This window comes from Peromyscus leucopus, chromosome 5 (assembly GCF_004664715.2).
Source record: "Peromyscus leucopus breed LL Stock chromosome 5, UCI_PerLeu_2.1, whole genome shotgun sequence".
NCBI lineage: Eukaryota > Metazoa > Chordata > Mammalia > Rodentia > Cricetidae > Peromyscus > Peromyscus leucopus.
This window is the reverse complement of record NC_051067.1, coordinates 41,217,773-41,235,633: the sequence shown is the minus strand read 5'-3', so window position 1 is coordinate 41,235,633 and position 17,861 is coordinate 41,217,773. Positions and strand designations below refer to the sequence as shown.

Here is a 17,861-nt window from a genome sequence, read left to right as displayed (position 1 = left end):
CTTACATGCAGTGTAGGAGTGACAGATATAAAAAAAATGAATATATATGTATATATATTCATATACATATACATATATGTGTATATATACATATATATGGTAACTAACTGTGTCAGCTACTGATGAAGTCTGCGGGAGGGAGGGACTAAGGAAGAATTTGGGACATGTATGAGGTGGGGCAGGTACTTAAGAATATCCTGTCAAATAAAATCATGGTCAAGTGTTCTTAATATTTCCATATATGTATTTATTTGTTGTGCCCGCATATGTGTGTATGGAGACCAGAGGACAGCTGTGGGAGCCAATTCACTTCTTACCATGTTAGTTCTAGGGACAGAGCTATGTTGTCGGGCTTGGCGGCTGGTGCCCATACCCCTTCAGCCATCTCACTGCTTTTAATTCTTCTTATCAATGGAAGCTGGCACAGTATAACCACTATATCACTAAGTACCATAAGCAGCAACATAAAATAACCAGAAAATTGCCTTTAGCTGTGCCTGGATCTCACCTCTGTTCATTTTGATGGGGGCTTGAAGTAGGTCCCCATCTCCTTATTCAACCCTCAGCTGCTGCACGAGGTGGTTGAGGCACCTGTGACAAATGACTTTAGCACAGTGGGCAGCACTCACAAGCTCATCTAGTAGAGCTGACTAGAACTGGTGGATAAATACACACGGACTATCCGAAATGGATATCTGGCCCGTGCATCAGTCAGTGGTCAGTTAAGTTCGGTATACAGTGAGATCATTGTTCTAATCTTTAAAATAAAGGTTTGTGAAAAACATTCAGTCCCTTTTTATTTTAAATGGATGAATAAACATGCTAAGCATGTTTTGATGAATTGTATCCCCCCTTTTCAAAAGATATGTTAAGTCTTTAATCCCCTGTACCTGCTTTTAATGTGACTTTATTTGGAAATAAACTCTTTGCAGAAGTAACGGACTTTTGCTATTGTTTTGCTTTATTCTGTTTTGTTTTGGAATAGGGGCTCATATAGCCCAGGCTGACCCTGAACCCTGGTCCTGTGCCTTCACTTCCTAAGTGTGTCCTGCTTCACCTAGCACAGTGACTCCCAACCTTCCTAATGCTGCAACCTTGGAATACAGTTCCTTATGCTGTGGTGACCCCCAACCATAAAATTATTCTCATTGCTACTTCATAACTGTAATTTTGCTACTGTTATGAATTATAATGTAAGTGTTTTGGGAGATAGAGGTTTGTCAAAAGGGTCAAGACTCACAGATTGAGAACCACTAACCTATCAGGAGGAACCCGTTTTGATGATGATCCTACTGAATTAAGGTGGGACACAGTCCAGTTCCTGGAACTTTTGTAAATGCCAGGAGGAAGCTTGGGATTCCGGGATAGGTATGTGAGGGAAAGACCGTGTGAAGATGGAGACACATTGCAGAGACTTGTCACAAGTGTAGGCCAAGTATTACTAGTGTTAAATAAACATGATAGGAAGTCACTGTTTTAGACTAAGCTTCTCTGGGAGATTTCCATAGAACAGACGCAAATAAAAACTGGAGTCCCTCCTGAAGTTTTATATAAACTAAAACCACCCTATATAGGTGAGCTTTGGAGAAGTCAGGATTGGAGAGACATTAGCCAAATTCTCTGAAAAGACCAATTTCAATAGACATAATAATGAATTCCTTCGGCAAGTATTGAAGAAGGCAAATATCTGAACCGACTTTAGAAGGCCAGTGTCACCTGACTGGGCAAAGACATTATGATGCATTTCAAGCCAGTGCTCTCCAGAAAAAAAAAAAAAGTGTTCTTTAAATCATTAGCAAATCAATTGAGGAGGTTTATCATGAGTGAGCAAGATGCCCTTCAGGTCAGCTCTAAAAATCCAAAGTTCAGCATTCAAAGCAAACACAAATTAACTTTAAAATTTATTTACTTTATTATTTAGTTATGTGTATGTGTGTGCATATGTGAACACATGTGTGGCCCTGATCAGGCCAGAAGAGGACCTGGGATCCTCTGGAGATGAAGCTATAGGCAGGCATGATGTGGGTTCTGCCCTGGGTCCTCTGCAACAGCCGTAGACACTCTTAATTACTAAGCCATCTCTCCAGCTCCCCCAAATCGAAATTTTAAAGAAGATTCCGTTTTTTAAGATTATCAAAACTATGAAATTAATGATAATTAAAAATATATTTATAGGGCACACACAGTAAAAACAAACAAACAAAAAACCCTAAACTAAAAAAAAAAAAAAACCCACAAACCAATAAACAAAGAAAGAAAGAAGAAAAGAGAGAGAAAGAAAGAAATCCTCCCAAACCAAACAGTTAACTGAGAAAAACTAAAGAAGACTTAAATGAGAGGACCAGCACTGCCAAGACCTTCCCTGCAGTTAAAGGCGTGTGCAGCCCCACCCCCCCACCCCCCACAGCAGGCAAGGAGCCTCGGTCTTTTCCAGCCAGGGACTCAGAACAGTAGCAGGGATGGCCAAGCACACACCGAAGCAGGAAAGACAGACAGACAAACAACCCTCACAACCTTGTGCTAGCACAGGAGCCAAGCATGGTGGTACATGAACATAATCCCAGCACTTAGGAAGCAAAGGCAGGAAGACTGTGGGTTCAAAGCCAGCCTGGGCTACATCGTGAGCTCCAGGCTAGCCTAGGTTACATGGTGAAAATCTACCTCACCCCTTCCCGGGGAAGGAGAGGGAAGAGGAGGAGGAGGGAGAGAGAGGGAAAAGACCAATATACATTTTCCTGAAATGAAAAACAAAGTACAGGTTGTAAAGGCAAAATGTTCCAGACTGAGGCCTGTTTTTAAGCGCCTATGCAAGGAGTTGGACAGTTTGCCAAGAGAGCAGATAAAGCACATCAACTGTGACAGGACCAGCCACCGCTTGGTCCCACTCTAGAGACAGACTGTCTACTGGGGCGGCTGTGTGGGTGTGGTTTGGTCGCTCACAGATCCTCTCTATGCACCTGTCCCCCCTACACTGCTGAGAGAAACCCAAAGTCCACATGTTTAGGCAAACAGTCTACCACTGAGCTACATCATTAGCCCATCCCTATAATATTGGGACAAAATTTCAATAGGCACCAGGCAAACTCAATCCAGGATCCCCGGTAGATAGTTCTCAACTAGAAATCCAACGGGCTTGGTTTAAGCCAATGAAATGTTACAAAACTTGAGTCTCAGGTATTTGATGGGTCTACAACTAATAACTGCCTCATCTGAGACGGAATTGGTAATGTACACGGTACTAAGCCAGGCCGTTTTCCTGCTGCACAGTATACCTACCAACCACCGAGGTGGGATTTTCAAAGCAAGAGCTTATTCAGTGGCAGTCAACCACGGTCACGTCTCGGGTCCACGTCCTTAAATGGTAGGTCCAGACACAGTGTGATGTAAGGCAAGAGAAAAAGTGACAGGCAGCAAGCAGTCTCTGTGTGTACAGTCAGACTTCCAAGGTCACACATGCTTACACACCAAGAGTAGAGCTTTGGGCTTCCTTACATCAAAACGTCATCCATCAGCAGGGTGTGGTGGTGCCCACCTGAAACCCTAGCCCTCAGGTAGTACAGATCAAAATAAATATCAGACATTTGGGGCAAGTCAGGACAGCATAGTGAGAACCTGTCTCAGAAATAAGTAAAGAAAATCAGGAGTAGTCAAAAGACATCTGCGCAGGACCATATAAAGGGTTACTGGCAAGCATTATCATCCTATATCTTATGTGGGAGACGTGTTGTCTACAGCAAAGCTAATGAAAGATTGATGGTGTGTAGCTCAACTACATGGCTGCCAGTATTCATGACATTCAGAGTCAACTAAAAGTGTGTCACCAAGGGAGAGATTGTGACTCAGAGTCAGAGAAGTTACCAGTCCAAAGGTTTGGTTAGCATGAATGAGACGAGCTAGTCTGTGTTTGTTAGCGGCTGGTAACCACTAGTTAGGAATCTGTCTTGTCACGGAGTACTGGAGATTGAGGTCTTATGCTTTTTTTTGGTTATGTGCCTGACAATGGCCTTTACATTCCTGAGAGATGTTTCTGTGTTGCACGTTTTTATAATCGTAAGTCCTGCTTTTGTAAAAGCCCACTAGGTGGTTGTGAACTGTTGAGTGTTGAGTAAAGATTTGATTTTATACACAGAGCAGACCTATTGATCAAAAGGCAGGTTTCCTTATTCTGTCAACAGATAACTGAGAGCTGTTGATTATCCATCATCACTTGGACTCCTAAGCTTAGTAAACTCTGTTGGTTTGGAGTGACCTGCACAACAACATTTGAAGCCTGGCATGGTGTCCCTTCCCTGTAATCTCAGCACTTGAGAGGCAGAGATAGGAGACTTTCCAGATATTTAAAGGCAGCTGAGACTACATAGAGCCAGGTTGTCTTCTCCCCACAGCAACCGATAACAACCTTTGTAGTCTCCACCACAATCAAAGACAGATTGTGTACCTTTTTCTAAGACCTACATGTCCATGCATTGTGTACCCCACACGTTTATAGTGGAATGTAACTAGTTATCAGTTTGCCCTTCCAGGAGTTAGCTACTGATCACCCAATGGTATAAGGTTGGTCCTATTCAGTCTGTGTAGTGTCACTGACATGACAGCTAGTCCTTGGACCCCTAGGCAACAGGATCTTTCCAGGTCATGATGTAGATGTTTCTTCGGACTATGTCATGACGCAGAGCCATTTTGGTGTCCTATAGCAGATCTTGGCCTGAAATTGTGGCAGTGAAATAAACAGCATTGTGTAGCAGATAGCTCGGTCTACCAGGTTGGTTTTTTGTTTTGTTTTGTTTTGTTTTGTTTTTTGAGACAAGATCTCAGCCTGTAGCTTGTGGCAAACCTTCCTCAGCCTCCTGAATGCAGGGATTACAGGTGTGCACCACCACACCCACTTTAATGGGTTTTACACTTAAGTCTCGTGAATTTGAAGCACAGCTCCTAGCAACTCAAACCAATAGTGACAAAAGTTTAACAGGATTCTGGATTTGTTATTCTCTGGTTAGAATCTGTTAGCTGCAGACACCCTGCAAAGGGGTCTGTGGTTCATTTTCTCAAACTCCGCCACCTTGTGGTAGACATCTGCATTTGCAATTTCGGGTCAACTGACCAGACACCAGACCCCAAGTCCCCATAGCCTGAGAAACCCCGAGCAGAGGCTCTAACTTCCCAAGAACAAGATAGCATATCTGAACTATTTGAAGCCTTTAGATTCGTGTCAGTTTCCTAGAGAGTCAGTAGGTAACTGAGATTTATGATATTAGGCACACATTTAGCTTTACGTAACGCACTGTGATAGGCATATTAAAAATCGTCTTGTAAACAAGATGTACTAAAGTAAAAAGAGAAAGATCTCAAAGGACTACAGCCTCACTACAGTTATGGTGTGTGTCAGGTGTCCTAACCTGGATTTCATTATTTTATTTATAATAAAACTATAGGATCGCTAAACTTTGTCACTAGGTTTCCTCAATCAAAACACATTTGCCCTCTCTGAGGCTCGAACTCAGGACCTTCAGATTATGAGACTGACGCGCTGCCTACTGCGCTAAGAAGGCACTGGGCTCTGGGTTTTTGGGCAAAACTATTGATCCTAATTTTTTTCATTTCTGCATTCTGATGTCAGTGATTTTGTTTGTTTGGGGTTTTTTTTTTTTGTTTTTTGTTTTTTGTGGGTTTTTTTTGTGTGTTTTGTTTTGTTTTCTGAAACAGAAGTCAAAGAAACAGTGTCCCTTCTCCGCCCAGGCTGCGCCACCAACAGCCCCGATGCAGCCCATCAAAACCGTAAACTCAGTTTAAGCGCTGAGATCTTGCTTGTTTCTGTGCGTCAACAGAGGTTCTTGAGCGTGAACTTTTTAGATGACAACAGAGCCCGGAAGCTGCAGGAGCCACAACCAAAATTGTTACAATCCATGTTCTCCAAACGTGACACTTGAGTGCCCTCTACCTGTCTAGGCTCCGAAATAGAGTAATAAGGATGAGATGGGAGACGAAAGAAAAGATCCGGCCGGAGGGGAGGGCGGGAGGGGAAAATAAGTCGCGTGTTTTTCTTGTGCGCGTAAGTTACTTAAAAATACCGTTATCTGAAGAATGGCAAAATACCCCACAGTATCATCTAGCGCACTAAACATTTGTCAAAATAAATAAGTTATCGGGAATACTAATCAGTGACGCAAATAAGGACACTGCACTTTGCTGTCAGTCGGAAACGCTTTTAAATATATATATTTAAACATTTATTTAAAATATTTATATTATATATTTAAATGTATTATATGTATATTCTAGAAACGAAATCTTTTCTTTGTCATTTGGGGGTTCTGTCTTGAGACAGAGTTTCACTCTGCAACCCAAACCTATCCTGGAATTCAGTATGTACCCCAAATACTCAGCCTCCCGCGTCCTGGAATTTAAGAAACAAAATAAAATGGTTACCAAAAGTTTAGGCACGTTTTTATCGCCTCCACTTCGCTTGTAAGGAAAGCGCCAGGGAGCTTAACCCGCTTCCAGGGGTGTGTGGGTAAGAGGGGTGCAGAGACGCTCGCAGCTCTCGGGGGAGCACACTCGTCCGGCAGCCTGCAGAAGCTCAGCCCTTTCCTCCAAAGGCCGCGCCCTGGACTCAGGTGTGTGGTCTCCGTCTTTGGCCAAGGCCACCACCAACCCCGGCTGGAGCGTGAGATTTGGGGAGGGAGCCCCCTGTCGTCTGAGGAAGGCGTAGCAACCGGCTTCCATTCAGGACATCGAGTAGGCTTCAGCAGGGTGGGGAGCCGGTTTGTAGATTCCATTAGTAGTTGGGACATCTACAGAATAATTTACATTTAAAATAAGGTAAAAATAGCAAAACATACTTGTCTCTTTGACATCATTAAGGTCAGTACTAGGAGTTCGCTTGTGTGGTAGTGGGGCTAAGGGATCTAAAGGTGCTAGATTGAGACTCCAGTCATCCTTTCAGGATGTGGCTTCAAATCTCACCCCTGCAGGTCTTACTGTAATCCGTGGAGCCCAGTGGCTTCTAACTTTAGGTCACCTTGAAGGTATATGCTATTCTGCAATAAGAGCTTGAAAATGTTATTTCTAAAACTGTTACCTTTTGTCTTTACATTTTTAAAAGAAAAACAATGCAACAGCAACAAAACAACCAACCTGTGGTTCCTAAGTACTGCTCGGCGGCAGCGCCTTTGCAGTGAGCCTCCCTCCTGCCCAAGCCTCCCCTGAGCACCAGAGACTGCAGTTACAGTCAGTCTGTGTTGTCTTTGCGCACACAGGCGGCAAAAGCCTATTCCTTTCCTCACACTTAACAATTTCTAAATCTGTTCTCCTGCCTTCTCCACAGTGTTGCCAGGATTCCCAAACCAAACCAGAGTTTCTTCATTCTCTGTTGTGTCTCTATGATGATCAATTTTATGGAGCTATGTTAATGTGTCTCATCACACAGACCAGGTTATAAACAAGTAACCCATCTATTATGTTGGGTAGCAATGTCTTATCCCAGATGAACCCTGATTAGGACTCAGGATATTAAAGGGAGAGGTAAAACAATAAGGTGTTCACTGCAATGAAGCTCCTTAAACTCAGGAAATAAATAACTCAATGACTTCAGGAGGCCCCTGAAACTGACCAGATTCATGAGGCTCCTCCATCCCCAAGTATACATATATAAGCTATAAATACTGTTGGGCGATTCTGAGAGAAGCAGAGTTGTCTAGACGAGTCTTAGATCAGCCGAGACTCCTGGGAAAAGCAGAGATCAGCCAAGATGCCCAGAAGTGACTCGGAATGCCTGAGCTGCCGGAGAGTCTCTAACCTGCCGGAGACAGTCTCTAACTGTTGAGCTCCCTGTAAGTTGTACAGTGAGTTAATGGCTTCCAGCTTTCCTGGGCTGTCACCCATGCTGGGCTGGGCTTTTGGTGGTGTAGCCCGGCAAGCAACCCCTCACCTGCATTCCTAAGGAAACTGAATAAAAACCGACTGGTTCAGGTTTGGGGATTTAGCTCAGTGGTAGTAGTGCTTGCCTACCACGCACAAAGCCTTGGGTTCGGTCCTCAGCTCCGGAAAAAGAAAGAAAAAAACAAACAAAAAAGCCAGTGGTTGGCCAAGCTGGACTTCAGTGGTGTCCTTATTCTTATGTCAGTGCCCTGACGTTTGTTCATGTCTCTCCAGCAGTAGAGTCACACAACAATCCACATGCCATTCGTATGTAATATTAGAGAACTTGCTGAAAGTACAATGGCTAAATATGTTGTAGTGATGACAGCTGTCAATTCAGTTTTTACTAAAAGCCAGATATTTTTGTAAATGTGTGTGTGTGTGTGTGTGTGTGTGTGTGTGTGTGTGTGTGTGTGTGTAGTCATATGCTTCTCTTTCGCTCGCTGAAACCTATGGATATTACTTTACATAGAAGAAGAGGGGGAAGGAAAGAGTCTTTGCTGAAGAAAAGTATCCTGATTTATAAACATGGACTTAAAGGTCATCATAAGCATCCTCATACAAAAGGCACTGGGAATTTACTCAGAAACAGAAGAGAAGGCAAAGTGCTACAAAGGCAAAGAGAGGGATGCTGCTTGTGCCATGAGGGTGCTGATGCTGTTGTCATGAGGATGCTGATGCTGCTGTTGCCATGAGGATGCTGATGCTGTTGTCATGAGGATGCTGATGCTACTGTTACCATGAGGGTGCTGATGCTGTTGTCATGAGGATGCTGATGCTGCTGTTGCCATGAGGGTGCTGATGTTGCTGTTGCCATGAGGGTGCTGGTGCTGCTGCTGCCATGAGGGTGATTCTGGGAACACTGGAACCTGACTGATCAAGGACAGAATTTCTGGAGCACATGGAGGGAGCTCAGTCATGATCCACAGAGCTTGGTCAATACATGGATTTTGCTTTTCATACTTCCTGCCTTCAAAACAGAAAATCAGTTTCTTGGAAGCAAGCCTATAACACCAGTGCTTGAAAAACTGAGGTAGGAGGATCAGGAGGAGTTTGAACCCAATCTAGGCTAAAGAGTGAGTTTCAGGTCACAGAGTGATATCCTGTCCAAAACGGAAAAAAAAAAAAAAAAGGTTTCCCTTTGGTCTACAGGACCCACATCAGGGAGCAAACAATGCTGACCTGTACTCACCTCTGGTCTGTATGCATACAGAACATATAAACTCATGCAAAGGCATGCACATAAATAGAAATAGAAAAAAAAACTTTAGAGGGAAGATTTCATTTGCAGTAATTTATTATAGAAACTCTCAGAGGGCTAACATTTTCAGTTTGTTTGCCAGGCTATAGTTACAATTTTACATGTTATTTGCATATTTTTCCTGCGAGATGGGATTTTTCTTGCTGAGATTCCTTAAACATTAATGAAATTCAATTCTTTGGAGCACAAATTAGAAATAATTTTCTCACAGTTTATCTTTTTATTTTTTCACTTTGCTTATGTATTTTTTGAGTGGATAAGAGTGCATACAAGCAGATTCTTCTTCTTCTTTTTTTTTTTCCGTCAGTGTCTTACTATGCATCCCTGGCAGGCCTGGAACTCACTATACAGACCAAGCTGGCCTTCAACTCAAAGATCTACCTGCCTCTGTCTCTAGAGCATTGGGATTAAAGTCATGTTCCACTACATGCCTCAACAGGCGGAATACACACACACACACACACACACACACACACACACACATCAAATTTCTTTATTTTTGGTTTTTGTGTAAAAATAGTTCTGTTCCAAAGTTATGTAAGTTTTCTATTTTGGAATTTCTAATAATTATACTTATGGTTTTTCATTCTTTTCCCCTCCAGATTTTCAAGAGAGGGATTCTTTGTGTGTAGCCCTGGCATTTTTCTCATTCTTAAAAACTTCTATCTATTCAGAATTTATCCCAGTGTTACATGTGACATGTTGATTTAAGCTTTCATGTTCCTACACACAGTGGTCCAGTTATCCTGACATCATGCTTTGAGCATTTGTGATGGTTACTTTTTTTTTTTTTTTTTTTTGAGACAGAGTTTTTCCTGTCTGTCCTGGAACTTGTGATGGTTCCTCTTAATCGTCAACTACATAGAATTTAGAGTCAACTTAGAAGACAAATCTCTGGGCATGTCTGTGAGGTGGGAAAACCAACCTTGAATACAGGAGACACGTCAGTGGTTTAGCAGTGAATACAAAGGAGACAGACAGTTGGTTGGGGTGTCGTTCCGTTGATAGAATGTAGTTCCCATCTCTGTCTCGTATCCTATGCTGTCATCCTAGCTCTCTAGAGTGAAAAGCAGGGCATCAGGAGTTGGTCTGGGTTACATGAGACCTAGTGTCAAAAGTTACATAGTGAGACTCACAGAGACAGGGGGGGGGGGAGTCAGAGTCCTTCCTTATGTTGCTTCGTCAGGTATTTTATCACAAAGATGAGATGTGAAATTAACATGGAATCTGCTTCTATTTGAATTTGAATTGCATCTCTCTCCAACTCTCCTCTTTATATTTTGCTAGATTGATTGAGTCTGTTTGTTTTTCAGTTGGAGTTACCAACAGAGTATGAAAGGGGTTACTTACAAGGATAAGAGATAACTCACAAACAGCTGCATCACTGGAAAGTCCATCTCAACATAGGTAACTCAGGAAAGCTGCATCCATGGAGGACCTAGCAGCTTGCAGGCAGCTCACAGTCTGGTTGATCAGAGTTCCCATCCCAAGCAACTGTTTACTTATATTTATACTGTTGGGTTCCAGCCTGCAAGAATCTTCCAACTTCCTGTTTTCTGGACTCCTGACCTTTTGATTACGTTCCAAGGCTCATGAGCCTCCTGGTACTTCCTAAAGGAAGTGTTTCCGTTTGGAGAAAAACTGCTGTAAATGACTCCAGCTCTCTCCCTCTCTGTCCTCTTTGCAGCAATGCTCGTCTATTACCTTGGAGGAGGTAATAGACGTTTGATCATAATCCTCTAATGTTAATGGGAACTGAACCTTTGTGGGCATGGCTAGTGGCAAGTCTCTGTGGCATTCCTTTTAATATAAAACACAAATGAAGAAAAGGCAGAAAATGAGAAACAGAAAAACATTGAAATGAACACCGACAGTAGTAATAGCCTGTGTCATAAATACAAACATTGGGAAGTACCTTAGGCAGGTTATCACACTCATTACTAAAGCAATAGTAGTTGGTTTCTTACAAGGCTATGGCTTCCCCACCACTTTTCGTTTAAGTTTCTCGTACCAGCTGTGATGTTTTTTCCTATCAGAAAGTTAGTTCTATCTTTATATCCATAACTACTTGTGCCACTATGGCACAAGCTGACATATCTTATTGGTACTTCTTCCTCTTCCTTTTTGTTCCATGAACCAATGAGTTTTATTGGGGTTACTCACAGGAATATGGGTAAGGGGTTACTTATAGGAGCAAAAATAACTCAAAACAACTGCATCACCAAAGCCTGCCCCCACCCCCAGCATGAGTGACAGCTCACAAAAGCTGAGAAACTGGAGCATGCTGCACAGCCTGCAGATGGCTCAACAAGTTGGGAAGTGTCCTGCCCAGGTGACTCTGGTCCAAACTTCTAGGCAGCCAGGCTGGTTTCTGCTCCTTTCGGGCATTTAGAAGGCCTTGTTTCAGGGTGCCTTCCATCCCCTCTGGCTCTTACATTCTTATTGCATCCTCTTCCACAGGCTTCCACAAACCCTGAGGAGAGGGATTTGATGGAGGCATTACTGAAGGGCTCCAGATTTCCTTCCCTGATTCCTTCTGCCTTGCTAAAAACCAGAGAGAGAAAGGTTCTTAGAATTACTTTTTGGTTGTGGTCCAGCTAATAACAATGTCTGGCTATGAATGAAAGTCCAAGAATCCAGTAGTTGCTCAGTCCACAAGGGTAGATGTCTCAGCTGGTCTTCAGTATATGAGGAAATTCCAAAGAAGTAGATTCTAATGCCAGTGAAGAAATGGACTTGATAGTGAGGTAAGAGCAAGCAGGTAAAGAGCAAAAGCTTCCTTTTTCCATGTCCTTATATAGGCTTCCAGCAAAAGTTATGGCCCTGATTAGAGGCAGGCTTTTTTCCAGCTTGAAAGATCTAGATTAAAGGTGTGTCTTCCTCCTTCAAAGGTCCTGTTCAGAAATTGATCTTTCCACTTCAAATTAAGCAAAAATCCCTCACAGGTGTGCTCTCCATTTTTGGATTTTAGTTAATTCCAGATGTAGTCAAGTTGACAACCAAGAGTAGCCATCACAATGATATATAGATAGATGACAGAGAAATAATAGATGGTGAATTAATAAATCAATGATACAGGATAAATAGATAACAGAGAGTAGATATGTGATAGATCATAGATGATATGATAGATGGATGATAAAGGACAAAAGATTAATAGATAGAGGACAGGATAGATGATAGATAACAGCTAGTAGATCTATAGAAGATGGATTGATGATGGCTAGATGACAGACAATAGATAACAGATGTTGTAGCCGGGCGGTGGTGGCGCACGCCTTTAATCCCAGCACTCGGGAGGCAGAGCCAGGCGGATCTCTGTGAGTTCGAGGCCAGCCTGGGCTACCAAGTGAGCTCCAGGAAAGGCGCAAAGCTACGCAGAGAAACCCTGTCTCGAAAAACCAAAAAAAACAGATGTTGTTTACTTGGCTTCTTTTCTTGAATGAGTTCATTTGTTTTATTTTTCCTTTAAAAAAGTCTGTTTTCCCTAATGGCTTAATCTCTGCTGGTCAATTATTCTAGAATTTCTTGTGGTTTAGTTGAATTTTTTTTTTTAACTTTTAATTCTTTACTGAGTTATCAGTTCTAAGTCTCTGTTTTGCACAAACATTTCACTTCTACATTTTGATTATTCTTACTTATGCTAATTCCTCACAGTTCCTATGACTTCTCCCTGGTTTTGTTACATTTCCATTTTACTGATTTTGTGAGTGGAAGTTTGGGGGTGGGACATGTATGCCATAGCTAGTGTAGGGGACAATATGTAGGTCCCAGGGACTAACCTGAGGTTGTCAGGGTTGGCATCTTATAAGCCCCTTCTATGACTTTCCTAAACTCTTTAGGTCTTTTTGAAATGCTAAGTGACAGATTACACACATTGATGGACATATATTTATTTTATCCGACTTTCTTCTGAATCTTGTTTGTTTAGTTACTTAGTTTATTTTATTTTATTTTTTAATCCAGGGTCTCATGTAGCTCAGGCTAGACTCAACTTTGCTTACACCTCTGAAGATGAACTTGAACTCCTGATCTTCCCACCTCAGCTTTCCCAAAGTTCTTGAATTACAGATGTGTGCTCCTGAATCTGGTTCTCAGATAGTTTCAGTATAAGGCTGGGGCATCACAGATGCAGAACTCATGGGTAAGAAAATAGCTGATTATTAATAATTTATATGTCATAATTTTATGAGAAAATCATAACATTGCTTTACAGGGTCTATTGAAGGCCTTCAGCATGGCTTTCTAAAGTTCCTCTGTTTATTCTGCACCCACTTGCCTGTACCCCTCCATCATATACTGGGTCACACACATGAGCAGTTATCTTTGGTCTTTCCAGAACATGATTTGTTACATAGTGGCCTAGGCTCTTCCTTGTCCTTTCTTTTTTTGGAGACGGAGAAAAACAAATGTCCCCAGTACTTAAAGTCTTTTCCTAAATTCTGATATAGTTTGTTGTTGACACTAGATAACGCAGCATTTGTGTTTATCTGTTTTGCATGTAATCTTCCAGGTATTGCTGTGGATATCACTCTGTATGCTGTGAATGTGTTCCTCTGATTGGTTAATAAATAAAGTGCTGATTGGCCAGTACCAGGTAGGAAGTATAGGCAGGACAACCAGAGAAGAGAATTCTGGGAAGAGGAAGGCTGAGTCAGGAGTTACCAGCCAGACATAGAGGAAGCAAGATGTAAAAGTACCATTAAGCCACAAGCCAGTGGCAACTTATAGATTAATGGAAACGGGTTAATTTAAGCTTTAAGAACTAGATAGCAAGAAGCCTGCCATAGACATACAGTTTATAAGTGATATAAGCCTCTGTGTGTTTACTTGGGTCCATGCGTGCTGCAGGACTGGTGGGATTTGTCCTGACCATGGGCCAGGTGGCACACAGGAAAACTTCAGCTACAAGGTATTACTAAATTTTAACAACAGTCATTTATATCTGTGTATATGTCTTTAGTCTACAGAGAAGGCTTTTAGTCCTCAAGGGGATAAATAAATTAACCTCACTGGAATATGAATTTTAGTTCTGCAATTGAAGAAGCAGTCTGATTCTCTAATGTGGTGACTTTCCTTTTAAACACATACTTGAATTGCCTAGGGAACTACTTAAAATACAGTTGCTTTGGGACTCATTCTCAGAAGTCTTAATTTTATTTGGCCAGTGGACTAGAAATGTGTATTTTATAGTAATCACTCCAAGTGCTGTTGAAACAAGTGACTTTACAAAACACTGGGCTATAATAATGAACATGGAGATGATCTTAGAATGAGGCCCGCCTGCACCAACAGCACTGTGTGCCACCCCATGAGCTGCATATCTTTCCTATCATCACATAGACAAGAGAAATTATTTACTAGAATTCATTTTTCCATATAGAATCTCACTTAATTAATCCAATAATTCTAACAAATAAGTATTACAAGCAGCATTTTGAGGATGAAGACACAGGTTTAGTGATGTTCATGGCAACACAGTATGTGGCCAAGTTCAGTTTCAAATCCAAGACTATCTCATTTTGGAACCCATGACCTTCTCATGGTATCTGTCTTCTATTTCTTTAGAGTCAAGGATAAAGTTGACAGCCATAAAGTAAAACAAAACTGAGTAACTTAGACTAGTCTCAAATTTTAGCCTTTTTTGCCTCAAGGGTTCTAAAACAGTTTTGTTATTTCTTCTTTTAAAGAGAGTGCACCAACCTAGCAAAGTGTCATTTAATTCTATTTACTCCTGAAGGAGTAATATAAAACAAAACCTCAGCTATCTATACAGGAGGTCCTCTATGAAGGACAAACAGACCGAGCCAGGCATGGTGGCACATGTCTGTAATCCCAGCACTTGGGGTGGAGGGAGGGAGAGAATCTGGAGTCCAAGATTCTCTGCTCCATAGTTAGGTGAAGGCCAGCCTAGGTTACACGAGACCATACCTTAAAATACAAACACAAACTAAAATGGAAGGAAGGGAGGGAGGGAGTCATAAGAAATGCATTTTTTCATCTCTTGGGCTGTATCAGGATGCTTCTCCTGTGGTCATTGCCGGTTCATCCCCCAGTTCCTCAAGTGGAAAAGTAGAGGTGGGGGGTGAAATGGGTGTGGTGGCATACTCCTGTAATCCCAACGCTTTGGAGCTAGAGGCAGAAGGTCAGAGTTAGAAGTCATCCTCAGCTACATCGTCAGTTCAAGACCAGATTCAAACCAAAACAGAAGAAGGAGGGACTGTTTGACATACAGCTCTGAGCATCAGTCAGGAAATCTAATAACCTTGGAGGGCAGCCTCGGTGTTTGGGAGGGGCGGGACAAGAGTCTTTACCCATCTTTAGAGTTGCTACCTTCCTTCTACCTTGTTCTGAGGAGCAATTTATTCTGAACCTTTTTATGTGATAGAGATGGGTTCAAACTGTACCAGCTCATGTACAAAATAAAAAGAGGATCCTAATGTTTTGAAGGCAGTTAAAAAAAAAAGACATAAATCTTGACTGTGGCAAACTTGAACAAATGAAATCTGAATTCACTCCCCACACCACTGACATAGGAAAGTCCATGTGCTCTGATGTTTGCAAAACCTTCACTTAGTATTTGAATTCTAAAAAATGTGACCATCTTATAAACCCTGAACAAATTATTTCATTTCTTCAGGCTTCAGATTGCAGATGAGGACAAAAATAATACCCACTTTAAGAAGCTATTAGGAACCTTCATGTAAAATGTCCAGGTGTGTTAAGTGATGATGATAATGATGATGATGACAATGATGATGATGATTAGTGTGTGTGTGTGTGTGTGTGTGTGTGTGTGTGTGTGTATGTGTGTGTGTGTTTATGCAAGTACATTTGGGTGCCTATGGAAGCCAGAAGAGGTCATCCCTGGAGACAGAGTTACAGGTGGTTGTGAACCACCCAATGTGAGGGCTGGAAATCAAACATGGGTTCTCTGCAAGAGCAGAAAGTGTTCTTAGCTGCTGAGCCATCTCTCAGGCCCTATTATTAATGTTATTAATATATTTGTTTGCTTTCTGAAAATTGATAAGGCCAATTCTTCTCCCCCTTGATAGTAAGGCAAGATTAATGGATGGAAAAACTGATGTAATCTCTAATTGTAGCCAAGGTGGTAAATATAAAAGTGATACTCCAGGGAGATTAATTCACAATGGCAGTCTCTCAGGGATAGCCAGTGCGTTGAGTGAAAGTTGGTTTTAACTGCCCCGAGTCAGCCTTAGAACCAGAAGAGAATGTTCTGTATCACCCAACCTGCCATATCAAGACTTTAGGGGCTCTTATTGGTCCCCACCCTGATCAGACCCACTTCCCTCTCTCCAGATCTGAGACATCTGGCCCTTCAGCAACATTTCTCCTGACTAGATTTCTATAGCTGGTCACATCTGCTTAATAAACGCAAACAAACAGAGGTATGTGCTAGTCATGTCCCTGTCTACTGCTACAAGATTAGATGTCCCTGGGTTTTGCTCAGTTTTATTTGGTTTTGAGAGGGGGGATACATGAGAGTTCCGAGGTACACAAGATAAGCCAGGTTAAGATACCTCAGCTGACTGAATTTTCGTTCTAGCAAAGTAATTGCTAGTATTTGTTTGTGTCAACTTCAGTAAAGAATGAAAGATCAGGTCATGGTTGAACAAATTCTTTAAAATATAACACACTGAAGATCAATTCAAGAATTGGATTGTGCAAACAATGGCGAGCAAGTCAGAAATCTTGAGGACATGTTTAAGAAGACAGGACGTCATTCTTCTCCTCTACTACTTTCTCTGTGAATGCATGGTCCCCATCAACAACTGTGTTATCTTCTCTGGTTGGAGTCAGTCCCTCGACACTGCCTCTGTCTCCCCATGTCCCTAGCCTTGGTGCTAAACTATTATAACAAACTATCCCAGTCACGAGTTCAGGTGCTTTATGATTTTTCAAATCAGTAGCTGGTTAAGTTGACCCAGAGATCTCTAAGAGCCCCCCAAAGAGACAGACACCCAAGCTGACTCTTACAAGCCAAACCTAAAATTTATCTTCTAAAGATAGTTTTGATTTAAACTATCCCATGCAATGCTCACACCCATGTCCCCTTTCCTTTCTGGTTTCTAGCCTCCTAGAACCTCAGATCAAAGTTTGGATTTCTAACTCCTCTGTCTTACACCCATGCCTTGCTCCTGTTGGTCATCACTGCCTTACCAGCTAATGCTCTCCCTGTCTCCAGTTGCCTTCATATGCTTTCCCAGCTTCCCATCTCTTCTCTTCTCTTCTCTTCTCTTCTCTTCTCTTCTCTTCTCTTCTCTTCTCTTCTCTTCTCTTCTCTTCTCTTCTTCTTCTTCTTCTTCTTTTCTCTCTCTCTCTCTCTCTCTCTCTCTCTCTCTCTCTCTCTCTCTCTCTCTCTCTCTCTCTCTCTCTCTCTCTCTCTCTCTGTAGGTAGGTGGCTAGCCAGGCCTTGGTGGGGTGGAGGTCAATGCCAGCTGTCTTCTATTGTTCCTCACACCGGCTTCAGGGCAGGGAGTGGGGAGGACAGGAACTCACTATGCAGACCAGGCTGGTCTCAAATTCAATGAGATCTGCTTGCCCCTGTCTCCTGAGTGCTGGGAATAGTCATGTACCACTGTGTTTGACCTTCACCTTTTAAAAAATTATTTGTGTGTGTGTGTGTGTGTGTGTGTGTGTGTGTGTGTGTGTGTGTGTGTAT

At 42.1% G+C, this 17,861-nt stretch overlaps 1 non-coding gene across 1 annotated transcript; it reads right to left on the bottom strand.

Moving 5' to 3' along the window:
• Positions 1-5,476: 5,476 nt before the first annotated feature.
• On the bottom strand, positions 5,477-5,549 carry Trnam-cau. Its single transcript has one exon. It is a non-coding gene; the product is annotated as a tRNA-Met (tRNA).
• Positions 5,550-17,861: the final 12,312 nt, after the last annotated feature.